The 18956-nt window shown below is 40.5% G+C and overlaps 1 protein-coding gene and 1 long non-coding RNA gene across 5 annotated transcripts in view; both read right to left on the minus strand.

Moving 5' to 3' along the window:
• The window catches only part of LOC101743862 (cell adhesion molecule Dscam2), a 220631-nt gene that overhangs the window by 102359 nt on the left and 99316 nt on the right, over positions 1-18956 (minus strand). The gene's annotated exons all lie outside the window — the stretch shown is intronic.
• On the minus strand, positions 8837-11401 carry LOC101744681 (uncharacterized). Its single transcript, XR_210089.4, has 2 exons — positions 11176-11401; positions 8837-9038 (listed from the first exon to the last, which is right to left on the minus strand). It is a non-coding gene; the product is annotated as an uncharacterized LOC101744681 (long non-coding RNA).

The following is an 18956-nucleotide window of genomic DNA, read 5'->3' on the forward strand; positions in this document are numbered from 1 at the left end:
CCAGTCGTGCGCTCACCCACCCTCACCCCCCAACCTCCAGCTCTCTTTCACCCACAAATTAAGAATATTAAAAATTGTAGCAAACCGACCGGTACGTCACTCTCGCGGCCGTATGCCCGCTCGCTATACATAGTTAGCATCTATGTCAATCTTTTCAACAGTGTATAATCTATGTTCCGGGCGCTTCCGTTTTGAGTGTGAATAGCGTGCGCCCGCGTCTAAATGTAATTATTGTTTAAAATTGAAAATTGTTTGTGATAAAGGAAGATTAAAATTCGAAATTCGATATTGGTGACTAACCCATAGTTTTAAATACCCCTGAGATCTACCCCTCACTATATCTGGCTGCCCAACGTTTCCTAATTTTTTTCTTGCTTGGACTAACAAAATGGCGCGCACGCTTTTGTGAAAAATTTGCTAACTATTGTATGCTGTTGGTGCTTAATTGTAAAGAATGCCTTTAACTAGAAATCAAGATCGCCAGCAACGTCGCGAAGACGACGTTATTCCTGCTGCAGATGCAAATGCCAACGAAAATCACGAGGAGCATGATAGCCCCCATGATCGCCCCCACGCCGAATCACGTAGCAACAATTCTACGTTCAACTTGGATGATGTTTCAGCGTTGATGGCCTCGCTGCAACGTTCGCAAGCCGAAACATTTAAGAACATTATGTCGTACGTGATGGAACAAAGATCGTCGACTCCGGCACCTCCGCCGATGCCCCCAGTGAACGTAGATGGTACCTTGGCGCGTTGCAGAGCTTCTTTCAGCGGTGCACCTGGTGAATCTGTTGAGGCCTTTATAGATGCAATTGAAAGTTATACAGAATGCGTTCAAGTATCTGACGCTAACATCATACGAGGCCTAGCCATGCTTTTGTCTGCTGACGCAGCTACGTGGTGGCTAGGATTAAAGCATCACATCTCCACTTGGAACGAAGCCAAAGAAAATTTAATATATGCATATGGCACCCGCCTTCCACCACATAGAATATATTTGGAAATATTTGCTTCCCCGCAGGATAACGAAAACACAGACAAGTTTGTTGCTCGTATTCGTGCGCTTATGGCAAAGCTACCGCGGGATGATATTACTGAAAAAGTACAACTTGATATGATATACGGGTTGCTTCATAATAGAATACGCACAAGATTGCGCCGTGAAGAAATCACATCTTTCAATTCATTATTAAACCATGCTCGGAATATAGAAGATTCGATAGAGGAGACTCAATCGAGACCAGTGTCGTCTACTAGTGGTGTGCGTTCGATCCGTGCCCAGCCGGCCCAGGCTGCGAGTCGGCCTGAACCGTGCGCCGCTCGTGCGAGTGCCCCGGCGCCGCGCGCGTGCTTTCCAAACTCCGCCGCGGCCGTCGTGCCCGCCACCGCTGTGCCTGTCGCTGTCGCCCAGCCTACCGTTGCCACGCCTGCCGCTGCTGTGCCAGGTTCTGCAGAGCAATTCGTGACCACGAAGAAACAGCGTCTAGTGTGCTCCTACTGCAAACGGTTTGGACATGCACGGGAACAGTGCCGTAAGTTAAACAACCGAGGTGAGCAAAGTCAATCTAACTTTTCCGAGGGTGTGCAAAATGACAATAATGCGTTTTATAGTGTTCAGTGTAATGTTAATAATACTAACACAATTAGTTCTAATTTACCTGTTCAGAATGCAATGTATGATGTTAAGCAGCATGACAAAAATAATTTTCTGAGTAATTTTGAATGTCAAAATTTTTGTAACCGGGATGCAAATATTAATTATGCTACCATTAACAGAGGCCCTACTTCCAGAAAATCTTATTTTCATGCCTGTAATGATTCTGTGTCAAAGAATATTAACTGTAATTGCACTAGTAATAATGAGATGCCAACCTTTTGTGATTCTCATGTTTTATATAATCAGGATGTTCGGACAAAGTGTAAAAATTTAAATATTTGTTATAACCAGGGAACTAGACCTAAATGTAAGAACTCAATTTTACCTTATAATCAAATAATTGAACCAAATTGTAATAATTTAAAATTTTCAACTAACCATGACTGTGACACAAAAGGCAGTAAGTGTAATTTTGGAAAAATTAACGAATGTGTGGAAATTGATAATTGTTTGAATTTTAATTATTGTACATGTGAGGGAAGTGTTGTAGCGTCCGTGTACGACCGTGAGAGTGATGATAGGTATTTGCATTTACGGCCTATTTTCAAAATTCAAGTTCTCGGTAAACAGGGTACTGCACTTATAGATACAGCAGCTAAGCATTGTATTGCTGGTCACACACTGTATGCTCTCCTTCTGCATAAGGGTCACCCTCTTACTCCCTCCACTAGGCGAGTCAAACTTGCTGATGGGCATGTTCGGAATATGGATGTATTGACAACCATATTACCAGTGAGGTTAGAACACATAGTGATTAACATTCCATTTATAATCTTCCCTGATTCTAATGATAATGAAACTCTATTAGGTATTGATTTTATTAATGCTGCCAAAGTTATTATTGATTTTCATCGTCATGAATGGTATTTTAGTACTGATGCTAAGGTGCATTATAAATTACTTTTTGAACCTATGTCTCGTGGTGTGTGCACAGCTTCTGCTAACATGCTTCGGGATGATGAAGGCATGCACTTGCAATCAGCTGAGCGCCAAGCATTGTCTGAGTTCCTTATTCGGCATGAAAGTATTTTTACAGCAGGGGGAGGTCCGACAACATTCATAGAACATTGCATAGACACCGGAGATCACCCCCCGATAGCTGTGCCGCCCTATCGCCTTAACCCTTCCAAGAAGGAGACGATGAAGAATGAAATAGAGAAGATGCTGGCAGATGACATCATTGAAGAGTGCGAATCCGCCTGGTGCTCTCCTGCATTGATGATACCGAAGTCCAATGGTAATGTAAGATTCTGCGTGGATTACAGGCGCTTAAATGAAGTAACCAAATCGGATACTTACCCACTCCCACGCATTGATGATCTTCTCCAGAGTACGAAGAAGAATTGTTACATGACCACAATAGACCTTCGTTCTTCATATTGGCAAGTTATGGTCCGAGAAGCAGACAGAGACAAAACAGCTTTTGTCTGCCCCCTAGGCACTTACCGTTTTAAAAGAATGCCGTTCGGCTTGAAGAATGCGCCGGCGACTTTCCAAAGGCTTATTGATCGTCTACGCTCCTGTGCTGCTTTGAAGGATGTTACAGTACTTGCTTATCTAGACGATTTGTTAATTATTTCAGAAGGATTCCAGCAACACCTACAAGACCTGGAAGCTGTTTTTAGACGTCTGTCTGAATTTAAACTTCACGTAAACAGAGAGAAGTGCACTTTTGCCAAAGAAAGGGTCCGTTATCTGGGCCACGTCATCACTCCAGACGGTGTGTCTCCTGACCCTGAGAAGGTCAGTGCTGTCCTTAATATGCTGGAACCATCTAACCTAAAACATTTAAAAACTTTTCTCCAAACATGCTCTTGGTTCAGGAAGTTTATTCCAAACTTTTCAAAGATAGCAGAACCGCTTACTCGACTAACCAAGAAGAATTACACATGGAGCTGGGGACCTGAACAAACACAGGCATTCAAAGAATTGAAGCGTCTGCTGACCACGGCGCCCGTACTTGTTCAAGCGAATTTTAAACAACCCTTAGTACTGCGTACCGATGCGAGCAACTATGCACTTGGCGCAGTTTTAGCTCAAGGGGAAGGCAAGGACGAAAGACCTATCGAGTATGCTAGCCGCCTACTCACCGCAGCGGAGCGCAACTACTCTACTACAGAACGGGAAGCGCTTGCTGTAGTCTGGGCCGTGGAGCGTTTCAGGCCATACCTCGACGGCCAACCAATTATTATAGGCAGTGACCACCAACCCTTGCGTTGGTTGCTTTCTTTAAAGTCTCCTGCTGGTAGGTTGGTCCGTTGGGCGCTTAAACTCCAAGAATTTGACATTAGATTCGAGTACACCCCAGGAAAAGCTAACGTTGTCGCTGACACGTTAAGTAGACCGATCTGTTCCAACGAAACACAAAATAACTGCGGCATCTGTTCTGTCATTTGCGACCTGCCCACCAAGTCACCTACCCAGTTACGTCAAGACCAGTTGACTGATCCGGAAATACAGAAGATCGTCACAGAACTGGAAGGAGTGGATGAACTTGCTGCTAAAAGATGGTCAGAAAGAGGATTTCTAATGGAACAAGGTGTTTTATATCGACTTAATCCGGATTCTGATGCCGAGGCTCCACAATTAGTCATTCCTGCCCATCAAGTGACCGACATTCTCAAAGAGCTTCACGATGCCCCTACCGCTGGACATGCAGGAATTGACCGGACTTACCAACAAGTCTCACGTCTGTTCTACTTCACAGGAATGAGAAGAATCATAACCGACTATGTAAAGGCATGTATCCATTGTCAACGCTATAAGGCTGCTAATACCAAGCCTCCAGGTCTATTGCAGACGCCGGTGATGAACCAGCGCAACGAGGTCTTGGCAGTTGATCTTTTCGGCCCGTTGCCACCTGGAAAACAGGGGGAGCGTTGGATCTTGCTTATAGAAGATACTGCTACGAGGTGGACAGAACTTTTCCCATTGAAGGAAGCTACTGCTGAGGCGTGTGCACATGTCCTCATAGAGGAGTATTTTATGAGATTTGGTCTTCCACGCCGACTAGTTTCTGATAATGGCGTACAATTTATTTCGGCAGTCATGCGTCAATGCATGTCCATCCTGGGGATAAAGCAAAACCTTATCCCTCTCTATCACCCAGAAGCAAACCCCGCCGAACGTAAAAACAGAGATCTTAAGACTTTATTAGCACAACTCGTGGAATGTGACCACACTTCCTGGCCAAACATGTTACCAGTGATTCGATTCGCTCTTAATAACGCTAAATGTCGCACCACAGGTATGTCACCTGCTTACTTGTCATTTGGCAGAGAGATGAGGTCCCCCACAGAAGTCGCCCATGACCTTCGTGCTGTTCTAGACAAAGATAACTTTGTTCCCCAAATAACTCCTTATCTCAGGAAATTTGTTAACTCCTTTTCAGCGGTGCGCGAACGTGTAGAGACGCTTCAAGATAAAGCTAAAGGGTATGCTGATCGTTCGAGACGGCCCATTGAAACATTCAACGAAGGTGACATGGTTCTCATCAAATCACATGTCCTCAGTAAGAGCGCTAATGGCCTTACTTCTAAGTTTGTTCCAAAACGCGATGGTCCGTATCGCATCGTTAAAAAGGTCAGCCCTACTACTTACCACGTCGCGCATGTTGACAAACCTGATGAAGTTTTAGGGAAATATCATGTGAACGATCTCACTCTATACCGTGAGAATCAGAGTGATGCTCTTCCGCGGCCGGTGATGCCTAAAAAGAAACGTGGTCGTCCCCCAAATAATGTTAAAACAGATTCTCGAGTTCCAGGGCATATGACGACACGGCATGCTGAACCATGTGCTGAAGCTCCACGTCTTTCTCCCGCAGCTGGTGGTATGGTTGGTCTTGCGCCTGTCCCTCAGCCCAGTAGTAATGAGATGCTAGTCCAGGAGCGAGGGCGTCCTCCAGGACTAGAGGGGGAGTATGTAGCAAACCGACCGGTACGTCACTCTCGCGGCCGTATGCCCGCTCGCTATACATAGTTAGCATCTATGTCAATCTTTTCAACAGTGTATAATCTATGTTCCGGGCGCTTCCGTTTTGAGTGTGAATAGCGTGCGCCCGCGTCTAAATGTAATTATTGTTTAAAATTGAAAATTGTTTGTGATAAAGGAAGATTAAAATTCGAAATTCGATATTGGTGACTAACCCATAGTTTTAAATACCCCTGAGATCTACCCCTCACTATAAAATATATAAGGGTAGAATGGTTATTTTTTTGGGTAAGTGAGATTTTAAGGCGTTAGAAAGTGATTTATCGCATTCACGTTACAAGTCTCTAAGAACGCTTAGTAACTTTTTATGACTGTTACCCAGAAGTCTTAATTTGAATGAAAAAAACTTTTAAAACGCTTTGAGCAAATTTTATCGTTCTAGACTATGAACATTAAATAAAACTAATTTAATGAATGTCTTCTTTGGGACAACGGTTAATGAATTCCAGTCCGGTTTAATTGCTTTCGCTCACAAATCTACCCGTTCAAAGAATTTCGGCGATGAAATAGTTTCGGAAATTCACACTTATTACTTTTGTATCAAAAGGATAACTGTAAATTGTTAAATGTTATCAAACAATTCAGGTTTAATGTCCTACGGTTCTATTGCATAACATCTTTTAGAAGATTGAACCCATTTTAAAACACCAGATGGACTTTTCATAGTTGAGAATATAACACTAATATATATTGAGAATATAACCGCATACGAGTAAATACATAAAAACGATCTCCATAGAACAAATTTCCCAATAAAAATAATTGTACCATAGTTTTACTGCTGGTAGAACCTCTTGTGAGTCCGCGCGGGTAGGAACCACCACCCTGGCTATTTCTGCTGTGAAGCAGTAATACGTTTCGGTTTGAAGGGTGGGGCAGCCGTTGTAACTATACTGAGACCTTAGAACTTATATCTCAAGGTGGATGGCGCATTTACGTTGTAGATGTCTATGGGCTCCAGTAACCACTTAACACCAAGTGGGCTGTGAACTCATCACCCATCTTAGCAATAAAAAAAAAATTGTGATAGGCAATATTTCTAGTAATTATGAAACAATAGCGACTGAACAATGTTTTCAATTAAGTATAAAAAATTAGGCCACGTAAATTAACGCACATATAAAATCAGATGACTTGCTGGTTAAGATCGTGTGATGCTAGATACGCATTCGCTTTGATCTTAAAACAATATTATGCCTAGTTAAGTAACCTAACATTGGATGCTGTTTTTGTTTGATTTGAACTTTAATACGATGGTAATAGCGAACTCGTGCAATATGAAGTTATTAAGATCAAATCACAAGTAATATAATTCTGCTTAGCTTAATTAATATGCTTTTCTGTTTACGTTAGGGTAGTTATTCTATTTCGTTTCGCAATCGGCTATTCACTATTTGTTTATACCGTCTATATTATTGCGGTTTCGTCTTTAAGTCTGATTTAAAGAAGTGGTATAAGAAAATTAAAAAAAAAAGAAACATATTTTTAATATTGCTTAGACGTGTGGACGAGCTCACAGCCCACCTGGTGTTAAGTGGTTACTGGAGCCCATAGACATCTATAACGTAAATGCGCCACACACCTTGAGATATAGTTCTAAGGTCTCAGTATAGTGATAACGGCTGCCCCACCCTTCAAACCGAAACGCATTACTGCTTCACGGCAGAAATAGGCGGGGCGGTGGTACCTACCCGTGCGGACTCACAAGAGGTCCTATCATCAGTAATAAACATGTGTGCAATTCACACGTGTTAGAAGTGAAATCTTCAAAAATTAAAATACAATTATCCTAATTGTCTAAGTATATGTAAAATTTTGTCATTAGTAAGTAATTGTAAATCATCTTTTATAGTATGAGGTAGCGCCCTCTGTGAATCGATATTTTAACGTCACGTATAATCCTAAATTGAAATTCACTACAAGAGGTTTCATACGCACGTTAGTATTAAAAAAAAACTTCAGAGGTTTCAAGGGACACCCGGATGGAACGAAGTTCCTTTCGATTAATTAGTGAAGGAATTGTAATTTTTTTTTTAAGTTATAATAATAAATTACGGCATTATGAAGAAGAAAAAACAATACTATGAACTAAATTACTATTGTTGAAACGCTATCTCGAGAAACTGTACTCATTACGCGGACCAATCGGATACGAGCAATGTCACGCGATAAGCGCCTACACGTTGATTGGTCAGAATGACGGATCTAAAAAGTGTCGTGACAACTTTTCGTAAGAATTTTTTCCGTCTAGCCCCCTTTCACAACGCGCGATAAGGAACTTCGTTCCAAAAATCTTATAGATGGCGCTGTATTAAAAATTTTCGACACTTCCGTTGCATACCTGCGTGACGTTACATCTGTAAAAATTTTACCCTCATGCGCCTAAAGAAGTTTCACTTCAAAAAAACTATTTTTGATTTTCTTTGGTGGCAGAAGAGAATGCGGCCTTACGATTGGGTATAACTATAGTTTATAGGAGTGCTAAGATCCAAAAAGCGGTTGCCTAACGCTGAGCTATTTATAGCTAGGTTAATGATTATGATCTACGTGGTAGGTAGAGGCCTGGTTCTTGTTCGATAAATGCTAATTTACTTATTTCTTAATGGTTATGAAATATTTTAATCTTCATTGTGGGTCTTTTTAATACATTGGGAAGTTAGTTAAAATAAATTGGTTAAATTATTGTATTTTAATTTAAAATACATTGTTTTATGTTTATACAAATGTAGAGAGAGCGAGCTAGTACGGGACCTATTTTTGTTTCCGTAACGTCGTTGGCACTGAAGTTAGCGTAAAGCAGAAAGTACACCGTTCACTAATTGGCAGCATTAATTAGCGCTTTTAAAAACATCGTGTAGGTTTTTTCGCTACCTATTTCCTGGTAGCTTAAGCAGCTATTTCAGATAAGCGGGGACGGGTAGGTGAGCTCACGGGCTCAATCTGAGAGAATTTGGTAACACTAGTCCTAGCAAGAGCAGTGCTTCGCAGAAGCTACCACCCGATCGGAATCGCGACCCACTGAATCGGATCAAAGTTCGGGCGTGGGCTAAAGACTTTGTTGCAAGATCACGACCCACCTGCATTCACGTCCTGTGACAATGCACAATCCATCATGACTCGAATAATCGCATTGTATTGATTGTAAGTAATACAAGAACCAGGAACAAAAATGAAAACACGTGATTTCAAGTTTCTTTGTTGTTATTTTTAGTTGGTGTAAGTTTTGCAGAGAAATTCACGGCCCACGTTAACCACAGCGTGAATAGTTCCGCACACATTGAGAAACGATATTGAAATCCCAATTCTAGTGTAATAATATGTAGACGTTCCTTCAAAGTCAAGAGCATGAGTGGTTTACGGTGCAAATAGGATTTCCGTGGTGCCCCTGAAAAACAAATTAAATTTTGCATTTTAAATCAACTTATAGGTTGATTTACAACATTTCCAGTTGTCGTAATGACGGGCGTTATTCGCGTTTTAATTATGTTTACGGTTTTAGGAAACGCAAATTTTTAGCTTTTAGCTACGTGCGTGGCGTTACGTGGTTACGTCGCATGAGCTTTGTGTGCGTAGGACGCTGTACATCCGGTCGCCATAGGCACTTCGGTCGCCCGTGAATCGGCTTTCATCGTACAAAATAAATCGTTTTATCGCTCTTATTTGCACAACAAACCATACACGTTCACAGGATTTGGACTCAACGTGAGTTTTCTTATTGAATTTACTCTACTTTCTTATGTACGCAAATAAGAGATTTCTAATAAAATGTATTCTAAAATATTTGTTTACTACGTAAATATAATTAAACAAATATATTGATATCAAAACTTTTACGCTGCTTGATTTGCAACTTCATGAAAAAATGACAGTAATATAGACAAATAAATACGTCTATCGCATTTAGACTACGAAAGAATGAGTTAAAAAACATAATTGAATTCTCACTTCTTTTTTTTTTCCTACCTAAGTTGATAGCTCAAACCTGACGCCGTTGCTAACACGAACCCTAGCATAAGCCGTGCTTCGCAGTATCTACCACCGGATCGGAAACGCGACCTACTGTGAAGATCTGGCGAGAAACTCAGTGGGCTGTGTCTTAGGGTTAATATACTCGTCGAGCCCTTCGTCGCAAGCGACAGGTTCGACGAGGACGGTGACCGGTGCTTGAGGTACCTAAAAGCACCGTTAGTGGATCGGGAGGATCCGAAATGACGTGTTTGGGGCGACGTCGACTGCTTTCCATTCTTTCCGCAGGATCGGGAATGACCCACTTCTACAATTTGTAAATTGCACATAAAAAACCTCATAGCATAGCATGAACATTAAGATACAACTTGAAGCTATGAAATCCGTGGCGTAAATTGCACCATTAACTTTAAAACCCGAGTTAAATAATAAATTACAATAACATTATGATTTTCTGAAAATTAAAACGGAAATGCATACGCTAAAAATGGTCCCAAAATAAGGACCTATACATATATCATAAAAAATGGCTTAAAACTGTACGTAATATTATATAGTTTTTAAAATTACCTAACTACTGTGATGCTTCAAATATTCTCTGAGAAATGATTACTATTTGTGTTTGTTTGTTTATCTTAGCATGAAACGTGAATATTGTTTCAAGGTATATTACACAAAAATACAATATGGGTATACAATAAGCTGTTATTCGTGTTGTTATTTAGGGTAATAAAGCCCAAGTGGGACTTCAACAGCGTTTCATGCCATACCTATCGCGAGCTGTCTTGGGCTACGTATGCGCTTTACTTATAAAATAAGTAGTGAGTTCTAATACCAAGTTAAACAAATGAGTCCAACAACGGCGGGTTTTATGGTACCCCTAGCATTGCTGACATCCATGAGTGACGGTAACCACTCACCATCAGGTAGACCATATGCTCATATATCTACAAAGACCATAAAAAGTCTCAGATATACATACTAACCAGCACCAAACCAACCAGGAGATTAGAGTTGCTATTCGACTTTAACAATAGAACAACGATTTTAATCACGATTGATTTTATAGTTATCTTCGTATTTAAAAGCTAACTAACAAAATTCCTATGAAGGAGATAGGCGAGGATAATCGTTTGTCTGAACGCGTCGACGACTCCCGACTACAATGGCTCCTTGAGATGATGAACACGCAATTTTGGCTGGTTACGACGCCCAAAATGTCGCAGTGATTGTTATCTATGTTCCTCGCTCGAGAAAAATGGATGTTAAACTTACTTTTACTCATAAAAAGCGTGACTGAGTTTTACTAAGTTGAGCTTGAAGAAGAATTAATGTAGCAAATGTCACGCTCACACGAATTATCTTTGGGTATTTTTTTAAAAACCTAACATTTTGGAGTTATTCACGATCACCTAATCTTATGTTACATGAAATTTGTCTTTTGATAATAAAAATTTTTTTTGTTACTACCTTATATTCTTTTTAGTTTTTAGTCTGTATTAGAAATATTACTAGGGCATTTGATAAACCCTCACTTGTACTACCATCATGCTTACTTTTGCGTTGAAACCGGAATTTTTCGATTTGATGAGTAGAATAGTTAATATTATAATATAATATAGTTGATATTTTGGCTTCATGTCTCAAGATAGGACGTGCTATATATACGTGATATTTAAGGTCTCCACTGTCTAACACCAGTTGCAACGAAAAACCATCAACCCATTACAGCAAAAAAAACTGTTAAATATTGATTGCTATGTTGTTATCTACGAGGACACGCTATCTGTCTGTCAACTGTCCTCGAAACGATACAGAATTAATAAAAACTCTTTAATTAATAAATATGGTCACACAAAATAACGTACCTACCTACTTTTTTTTAATTAAAGAACCACAGAGCAAATTTACTAATTTTAAATGAAAACAAACAAAGTTGAGGTTTAGTCGCTTGACACCGAGTCGGAATCACTGTCGGCAATTCAGTTCGCGACACTCGACATTTCACGTTCACCCTTAATCTCGCTGGCATTCCCGAGCAGAAATTAATCCGAACCCCGTTGAGGTGGCTAAGAATACTTCACACCGACAACATAAGTAATGAGGTGTGCGCGTGACTCAAAATCGTAATCTCTGGCATCTTAGTTTTGATGTTTAAATTAATCCGAACATATAGGTGTAAAATATCACCATGTTGGTTGTATGCTAGCTGGAATTTGACATGTAAAATTATCTATATATTAACACGTGAAGCAGAAACTTTGTACCCCTTTTTACGAAAATTGCGCGAACGGAGGAGTATGAAATTTCCCACACTCATAGAGAATATAGAGGAGTGCAGAATGTTAATATTTTTTTTAATTATGCATAAAAAATCATTAAATCAATAAAGAAAACATTACACACACTATCATGTATTTGACACGACACATATACACACATATATACTCTGCGTACTTTATTGTCAAACATTTGTTATTGTTGAAAGTCTGTGATCAAATTGAGAATAAATAAATATTGTTTGTCTTTAATACTATTTATCGATAGTGTAGTTTTGGCGAAATCTGTGATTATATTAAAAATTCTGATAGTGTTTCACAGTAGAACCCTAATAAGGTTTATAAAGAAAATTTCAATTAATTGTAGTCGAATTTCGACTACTGCGGAACCACTAGTAATACTAAAATTTTATGAGGGTTCAGTCATTTTTTTTTTTTTTTTATGATTGAAAGTTTACTGGTGGCCCGAAGGCCTTTCCAGTTTCACCAGGACAGGTGGGCGAGCAAAGGCTCAGCCAAGAGGGGTGGGATTTGCTAACAACTGCCCGAGCGCCTCCGAAGTAGACCTAACAACTCAAGAGCAATTGTTTCGCGAATGAATCTACTACCGGATCGGAATCGCGACCCGCTGAGAAGATCCGGCGAGAAACTCAGCGGGCTGATGCATGGGTTAGGTTGCACGTCGACCTCTTTGTCGAGTTCGACGAGTACGGTTACCGGGGTCCCTAAGCCTGCCCCTAGTATTAGAGCTGAAGGCATCTAATGCAAAGGTTATTGGATCTGATGGATCCGTAAGGACGTGTCTAGGGCGTCGACGGTGACTGGCTCCTGCATGATCAGGATTCGGGGAGTAGTCAGCGGCGGCAACGATAAGGCGATTATCATGACGCATAGCCTTATCGAAGTATCGTTCCGACGCTGACTTCATGTATTTCCGAATTGATTCGAGGCCCAGGTCGTCGTGTAGGTCAACGTTCCTCACGAACCACGGAGCCCCGACAGCTAACCTGCAAAAGCGGGATTGTAGGGATTGGAGGGTGTCTATGTGTGTGCGGGCCGCGTGAGCGAACACCACACTCGCGTAAGTCATGACGGGCCTTATGCAAGTTTTGTAAAGTGTCACCTTGTTCCGAAGGGACATTTTACTCCGCTTACAGATCATGGGGTAGAGTCTACCGAGAATAAACGCGGCACGGTCACGGACTGATTTTATATGCGGGCGGAATGTCATCGATGCATCCAGGGTAACGCCCAGGTACTTGACCTTCCTGGCCCAGGGTATGGGTTGTCTAAAGAGAGTAATCGGGGGTGTGAGATTCCTCCTCCTAATCCGGGAGGAAATCCGTGTGGAGCTTCCCCTCTGAAATAGCACCGCAGTACTTTTCGCTGGGTTGATGTCTATGCGCCATTTTCGGAACCACTGTCCTAGGGCTAGGGCTGCGCTCTGAAGCTTCTTCGCGATTAGGGACTTATTTCTACTAGAATAGTAAACAGTCGTGTCGTCGGCGAATAAAGCTAAATGGGTCGGCGGCGACCGGGGAATATCGTTGACGAATAAGCTAAATAGAAGGGGTGAGAGGACAGAGCCTTGCGGGACTCCAGCTGTGAGAGGTCGTGAGGAGGAGCGGGTTCCCTCGACTCGATATCGAAAAGAGCGGTTCGACAAGAAGTCCCGTATGATGAGCACGAGACTATCCGGCATGCCCATGTTGAATAGTTTGAAAATCAAACCATTGTGCCAGACTTTGTCGAACGCTTTTGCGACGTCGAAGAAGAGAGCTCCCGTGTATAACGGTTTTGGTCGATTAAGCCCCACAAGAATGTGCTCCGTGAGGCGGTGCACCTGTTGAACGCATGAGTGATTTGTACGGAATCCGAATTGTTCATCGATAAGAATGCCCTTGGATGAGACGAAGTCTCTGAGGCGTTTGTAGAGCAGACGCTCATACAGTTTGCCTAGAGACATGAGGAGGCTAATCGGGCGGTAGCTCGTCGGATGATTTTTTGGTTTACCGGGTTTATGTATGCCGATAACGTCCGCTTCTTTCCACACCGCGGGAAAGATACAGTTCGCCATAGCGGCATTGAAAATAGATGCCAACATCACGATGAGTTGGACGGGTAGAAGTTTAATAACGCGGTTGGATATACCGTCGGAACCGGGAGCCTTGCGAGGACGTAGGTCTTTGATCAAGTCTTTAACTTCCATCGGGGTGACGGGTGGTAACGCATCAGAGGGTGGCAAGGAGGCTCTGCGTTCTACCTCACTGTCTACTAATTCTACATGAACAGGGTCCACGGATTGAGTGCTGGGCGTGCACTGGGTTTGCAATGTATCGGCCAGCAGCTCTGCTTTTTCGTCATCATCGAACGCCGCGAGTCGGCCTGAGGGGCCTACGAGGGGGGGCATAGTTACTACCGTATCCGATTTGAGAGTACGAGCTAAGCGGTAGTAAGACCTTTGAGAGGGTTCAGTCAACAATTTTTTTATATTTGTATGACGTGTGGTCGGAAATCGATCAATTGTATTTGCAAAGTGGCGTTTGGATAGAAAGATCAGGTTCACCTTTTCTTTATGGTACGCGCGTACAGTATCGCCCGCGGCAACATACAAAAAGAAAGGTTTTGTGTAAAAAAATCGCAGTGAATCCATAAAACTGTTTGAATTCCATTTAGTATTAGTACAAAAAGGATTTGACGTTCATTTTTTAATCTAATTCCATGTACGCAGTGAAAAAGAGCAGAAGATGAACCGAAATTTCTCGCTGACAATAAAATTGCTTTTGAGAACAGCTCTGTTAAATCGTCTCATTTGTCTTAAGCGCTTTAAAACAGAATGTCCCATAAAAACGTAGCCCTAATTTGAGGATCGCACACCGAAGTGCATTGTGAAGCCTAATTTATAGTATTTTAGAATAATATAATAGATAAGAAATACATTCGAGAATGTCCTTGGCAGTGTTCTGAAAAATAAAATAATCTTCCTAAAATATTCAGGTACGTTATCAAAATGTGTGCTGTTAATATGTTTGACTCGGCACACGGGATGTATTATAATGTGTACCATAATACTAGTGTGTTGGTTAGCACCTACGCAAAAGGTGCTTGTTCTGAGTAAGTCTCAATTAACTAAAGCCACGTATTCGCTTCTTACGCTTCGTTGTATATTTCTTGTTAGGTTTTGCATTTCAGCACATTTCAGCAGTATTATGTTTGGAATTATACCTGACGAATTAGTATGTGGCTGTATGACCACATTTTCGTCACTTCATTTTTAACATGTTCTCATTAACTGGATATGTACCATTGTTTGTATTTAACAGAATTTTTAAACGTCATTTTCAACTTTAAGACGTCCGAATAACTTGAAACTGTGCATACGCCTCAACGATTGTTAGATTTTAAACTGCCTATTTTTTTGTTTAGGTGGGTGGATGAGCTCACAGCCCACCTGGTGTTAAGTGGTTACTGGGGCCCATAGACATCTATAGCGTAAATGCGCCACCCACCTTGAGAATAAGTTCTAAGGTCTCAGTATACTTATAGTTACGACGGCTGCCCCACTCTTCAAACCTGCGTTACTCTTCAAACCGAAACGCATTACTGCTTCACGGTAGAAATAGGCGGGGTGGTGGTACCTACCCGTGGGGACGCACAAGATGTCCTACCGCCAGTAATTACGCAAATTATAATTTTGCGGGTTTGATTTTTATTACACGATGTTATTCCTTCACCGCGGAAGTAAATCGTGAACATTTGTCAAGTACGTATTTCATTAGAAAAATTGGTACCCACGTGTGGGATTCGAGCACCGTTGCATCTCTAGATACGAATGCACCGGACGTATTATCCTTTAGGGCACGACAACGATTTTTTTTCTGAAGCTACATTTGAATAATTCATGATTATTCGTTATCTATTGTTATTACCGTATTGCTTTTCTGTTTTAGTCCTGAGCTCAAAAACTTACATTTGTCGATAAAGTACAAGACTCTATTGGTAATTCAGGAACATCCCCCGAGTCTAAGAATATCATAACTTTCCAGGTTAATTGAGAGTTTCATTCTATCGGGTGATTAATTTATTAGTAGAGTGTACACTTTCATAGCGTTGCTTTTTTTTTAGATGAATTGAATTGTGAATTCAAAAAAGAAAATAAATAGGGATCTATAAGTGATCGTGATCGAAGGTGATCGTATTTGTTTAAAAAAATCGGTTTTGATATGTAACTTTTACTTCTGTACACTTTTACAAATGTCAAAGATATTTATAATCAATCATTCTAAGCATTTTAAATGAAGCTCAAAGTTTCAAATACAATTTTTTGTGAAGATGTAACAAATAAATCATAGTGATACTAAAACAATGAAATTAGGTTTTTTTTTGATAAAAATGTAATAACTAAACGTACCAGATATAATATAATAATAAAGGAGTGTTTAACTTCCAATTTAAGTATTGAAGTAAGAAAATTCGTTAAGTATAACTTTCCAAAGATTTTGAATAAGCTTAAAGATCAATATGTCCTTATCAAGAACTCTCAACAAAAACTCTAAGCAATGTTTTTCTTATGAATCCGTTTCTTATCTCAGTTTCCAAGCAACTGTGTAACTTTTCGTAACAATAATTATTAACGATAGACTTTGGTTTGTAGAAGATTCGGTTGTTATTACTGTAAAATACCTTTCCTTTTATCCCATGGAGTTTCTCATAATATTTCCTTGTTAATTAATTACGATGTTAAAATGATTGAATCAATTTACCGTTAACAGAATCCACACTTTTGTCTCCGTGAAGATTACTTTGAGATACCCTCATAACAAGCTTTGCATATTAATATTTGTGTTACCTTTTCAGAGTATCTCTGTTAAGTATATCTCCGTTAAAAGTATGTACTTTTAATGTTTAATCTCGTATTTTTTATTGTTATTGTATTTATTATTACCGACGTTTCGGATATTTTATAGTTGACTCGAATGTCGTCCGTGCTCACAAACTTAAATCGTAAAAGTTGTTTTAATTATGTCTACAACTAACTAAAGCCAAAGAAGATATTATCTAATACTCTCTCTGTTATCTTTTTTGAGCAGTAACATAATTTAGATACCATTATTCAAATTCGATGGTTACTCCTCCAAAAAGTAGTTTTGTTAAGTTTGTAATACAATGCTTATTAAGCATTTAATGTTGCGTAGTAGCGAGGCCTCATAATTATCACAGAGTTAAGGCTCAAATTATTGGTGATAGGTTGATAGGATCTTATGTGCCTAAACGCGCAGGTACCACGATCTTGCCTAATGCCGCAGCGAAGCAACAATGTCTTTAGGTTTGAAGGGTGAAACAGTCATTTTACTATACAATTAAGACTGAGACCTCACCTCTCAAGTTGCGTGGCGATAGCCACGTAGTGATGTACCATATATGGACTCCGGAAACTACTAAACGTAAGAAAGGCTGTGAGGTTATTCACAGTCGTCGTGGCCTAAAGGGTAAGACGGCCGGTGCATTCGTATCTAGCGATGCATCAGTGTTCGGATCTCGCTGGCAGGTACCAATTTTTCTAATGAAATACGTACTTGACAAATGTTCACGATTGACTTCCGCGGTGAAGGAATAACATCTTGTAATAAAAATCAAACCCGAAAAATTATAATTTGCGTAATTACTGGTGGCAGGACTTTTTGTGAGTCCGCACGGGTAGGTACCAACCACCACCCTGCCTATTTCAACCGTGAAGCAGTAATGGGTTTCGGTTTGAAGGGTGGGGTAGCCGTAGTAAATATATTGCGACCTTAGAACTTATTCTCAAGGTGGATGGCGCATTTACGTTGTAGATGTCTATGGGCTCCAGTAACCACTAAACACCAGGTGGGCTGTGAGCTCGTCCACCCATCTAAGCAATAAAAAAAATCATTAGATTCGCTCCAATAGATGTACCTACACAATTTTTTTCCCAACCTCAAAACGATATGGTGGATCCTCAATTTTCACGGTACACCCGCGTCATCCACTTGGCAGGAGTCGCCGGGGTAAAAATAATCCCGACGACGTGTGATGGCTCGACCCTGTCTGCTGACCTATATTATTTTGGAGGGGCCGTCACTGATTTTTGTTCGCTTAAATAAGCAAACATGTTTTCGTCTAATTACTACTGAAAGACATTTTTCCGATCTGTCGCTTTTAAAATTTTATGCTTATTTTTTTTGTGATTGACTGATCTTGGCTTTTTTTTATTGCTTAGATGGGTGGACGAGCTCACAGCCCACGTGGTGTTAAGTACTTACTGAAGCCCATAGACATCTATGACGTAAATGAGCGACCCACCTTGAGATATAAATTCTAAGGTCTCAAGTATAGTTACAACGGCTGCCCCACCCGTCAAACGGAAACGCATTACTGCTTCACGGCAGAAATAGGCAGGGTGGTGGTATCTACTCGCGCGGACTCACAAGAGGTCCTACCACTAGTAAAAAAAAAGTGTATTGTTGTATTGTTTTACCTTGTTGTTTAGAACTACATATATAACTGGGAGTTATTTTTTTCAAAGTGTGGGTAGACCTTGTCATGTTTACAGGCAACCACTGAACACCAGACGGATAGTGAGCTCGTTTTGCCTATCGAGAGTATTAGAGAGGAAAAAAACCGTATATTCTATAAATATTTTATAATTAATATCTAAACTACAAGTCGTTGTACTATAATACTGAGAACTACGTATCATGTCTCAAGGTGGGTGCCGCATTTACGTGGTTGATGTCTATGAACTCCGGTAGAGCACTAGAAGGTCCGTGAACTCGTCTACCCATCGAATCAATTAAAAAAAGTATCTTTAATGTTAATTTAAATCTTATACCTTTAAACGAGCAATTATATATAATCTGAATCTCGGAAACGGCTCCAACGATTTTTATAAAATTTAGTGTACACGGGATTTCGGGGGCGATAAATCGATCTAGCTACGATTTATTTTCAGAGAATGTTGTTTTATTCGTGTTTTCAATAATCAACTTTATCGATAATCAACTTTATGACTCTTCCCGACATCTAGTGGCGAATAA

Source organism: Bombyx mori, chromosome 19, assembly GCF_030269925.1.
Source record: "Bombyx mori chromosome 19, ASM3026992v2".
NCBI lineage: Eukaryota > Metazoa > Arthropoda > Insecta > Lepidoptera > Bombycidae > Bombyx > Bombyx mori.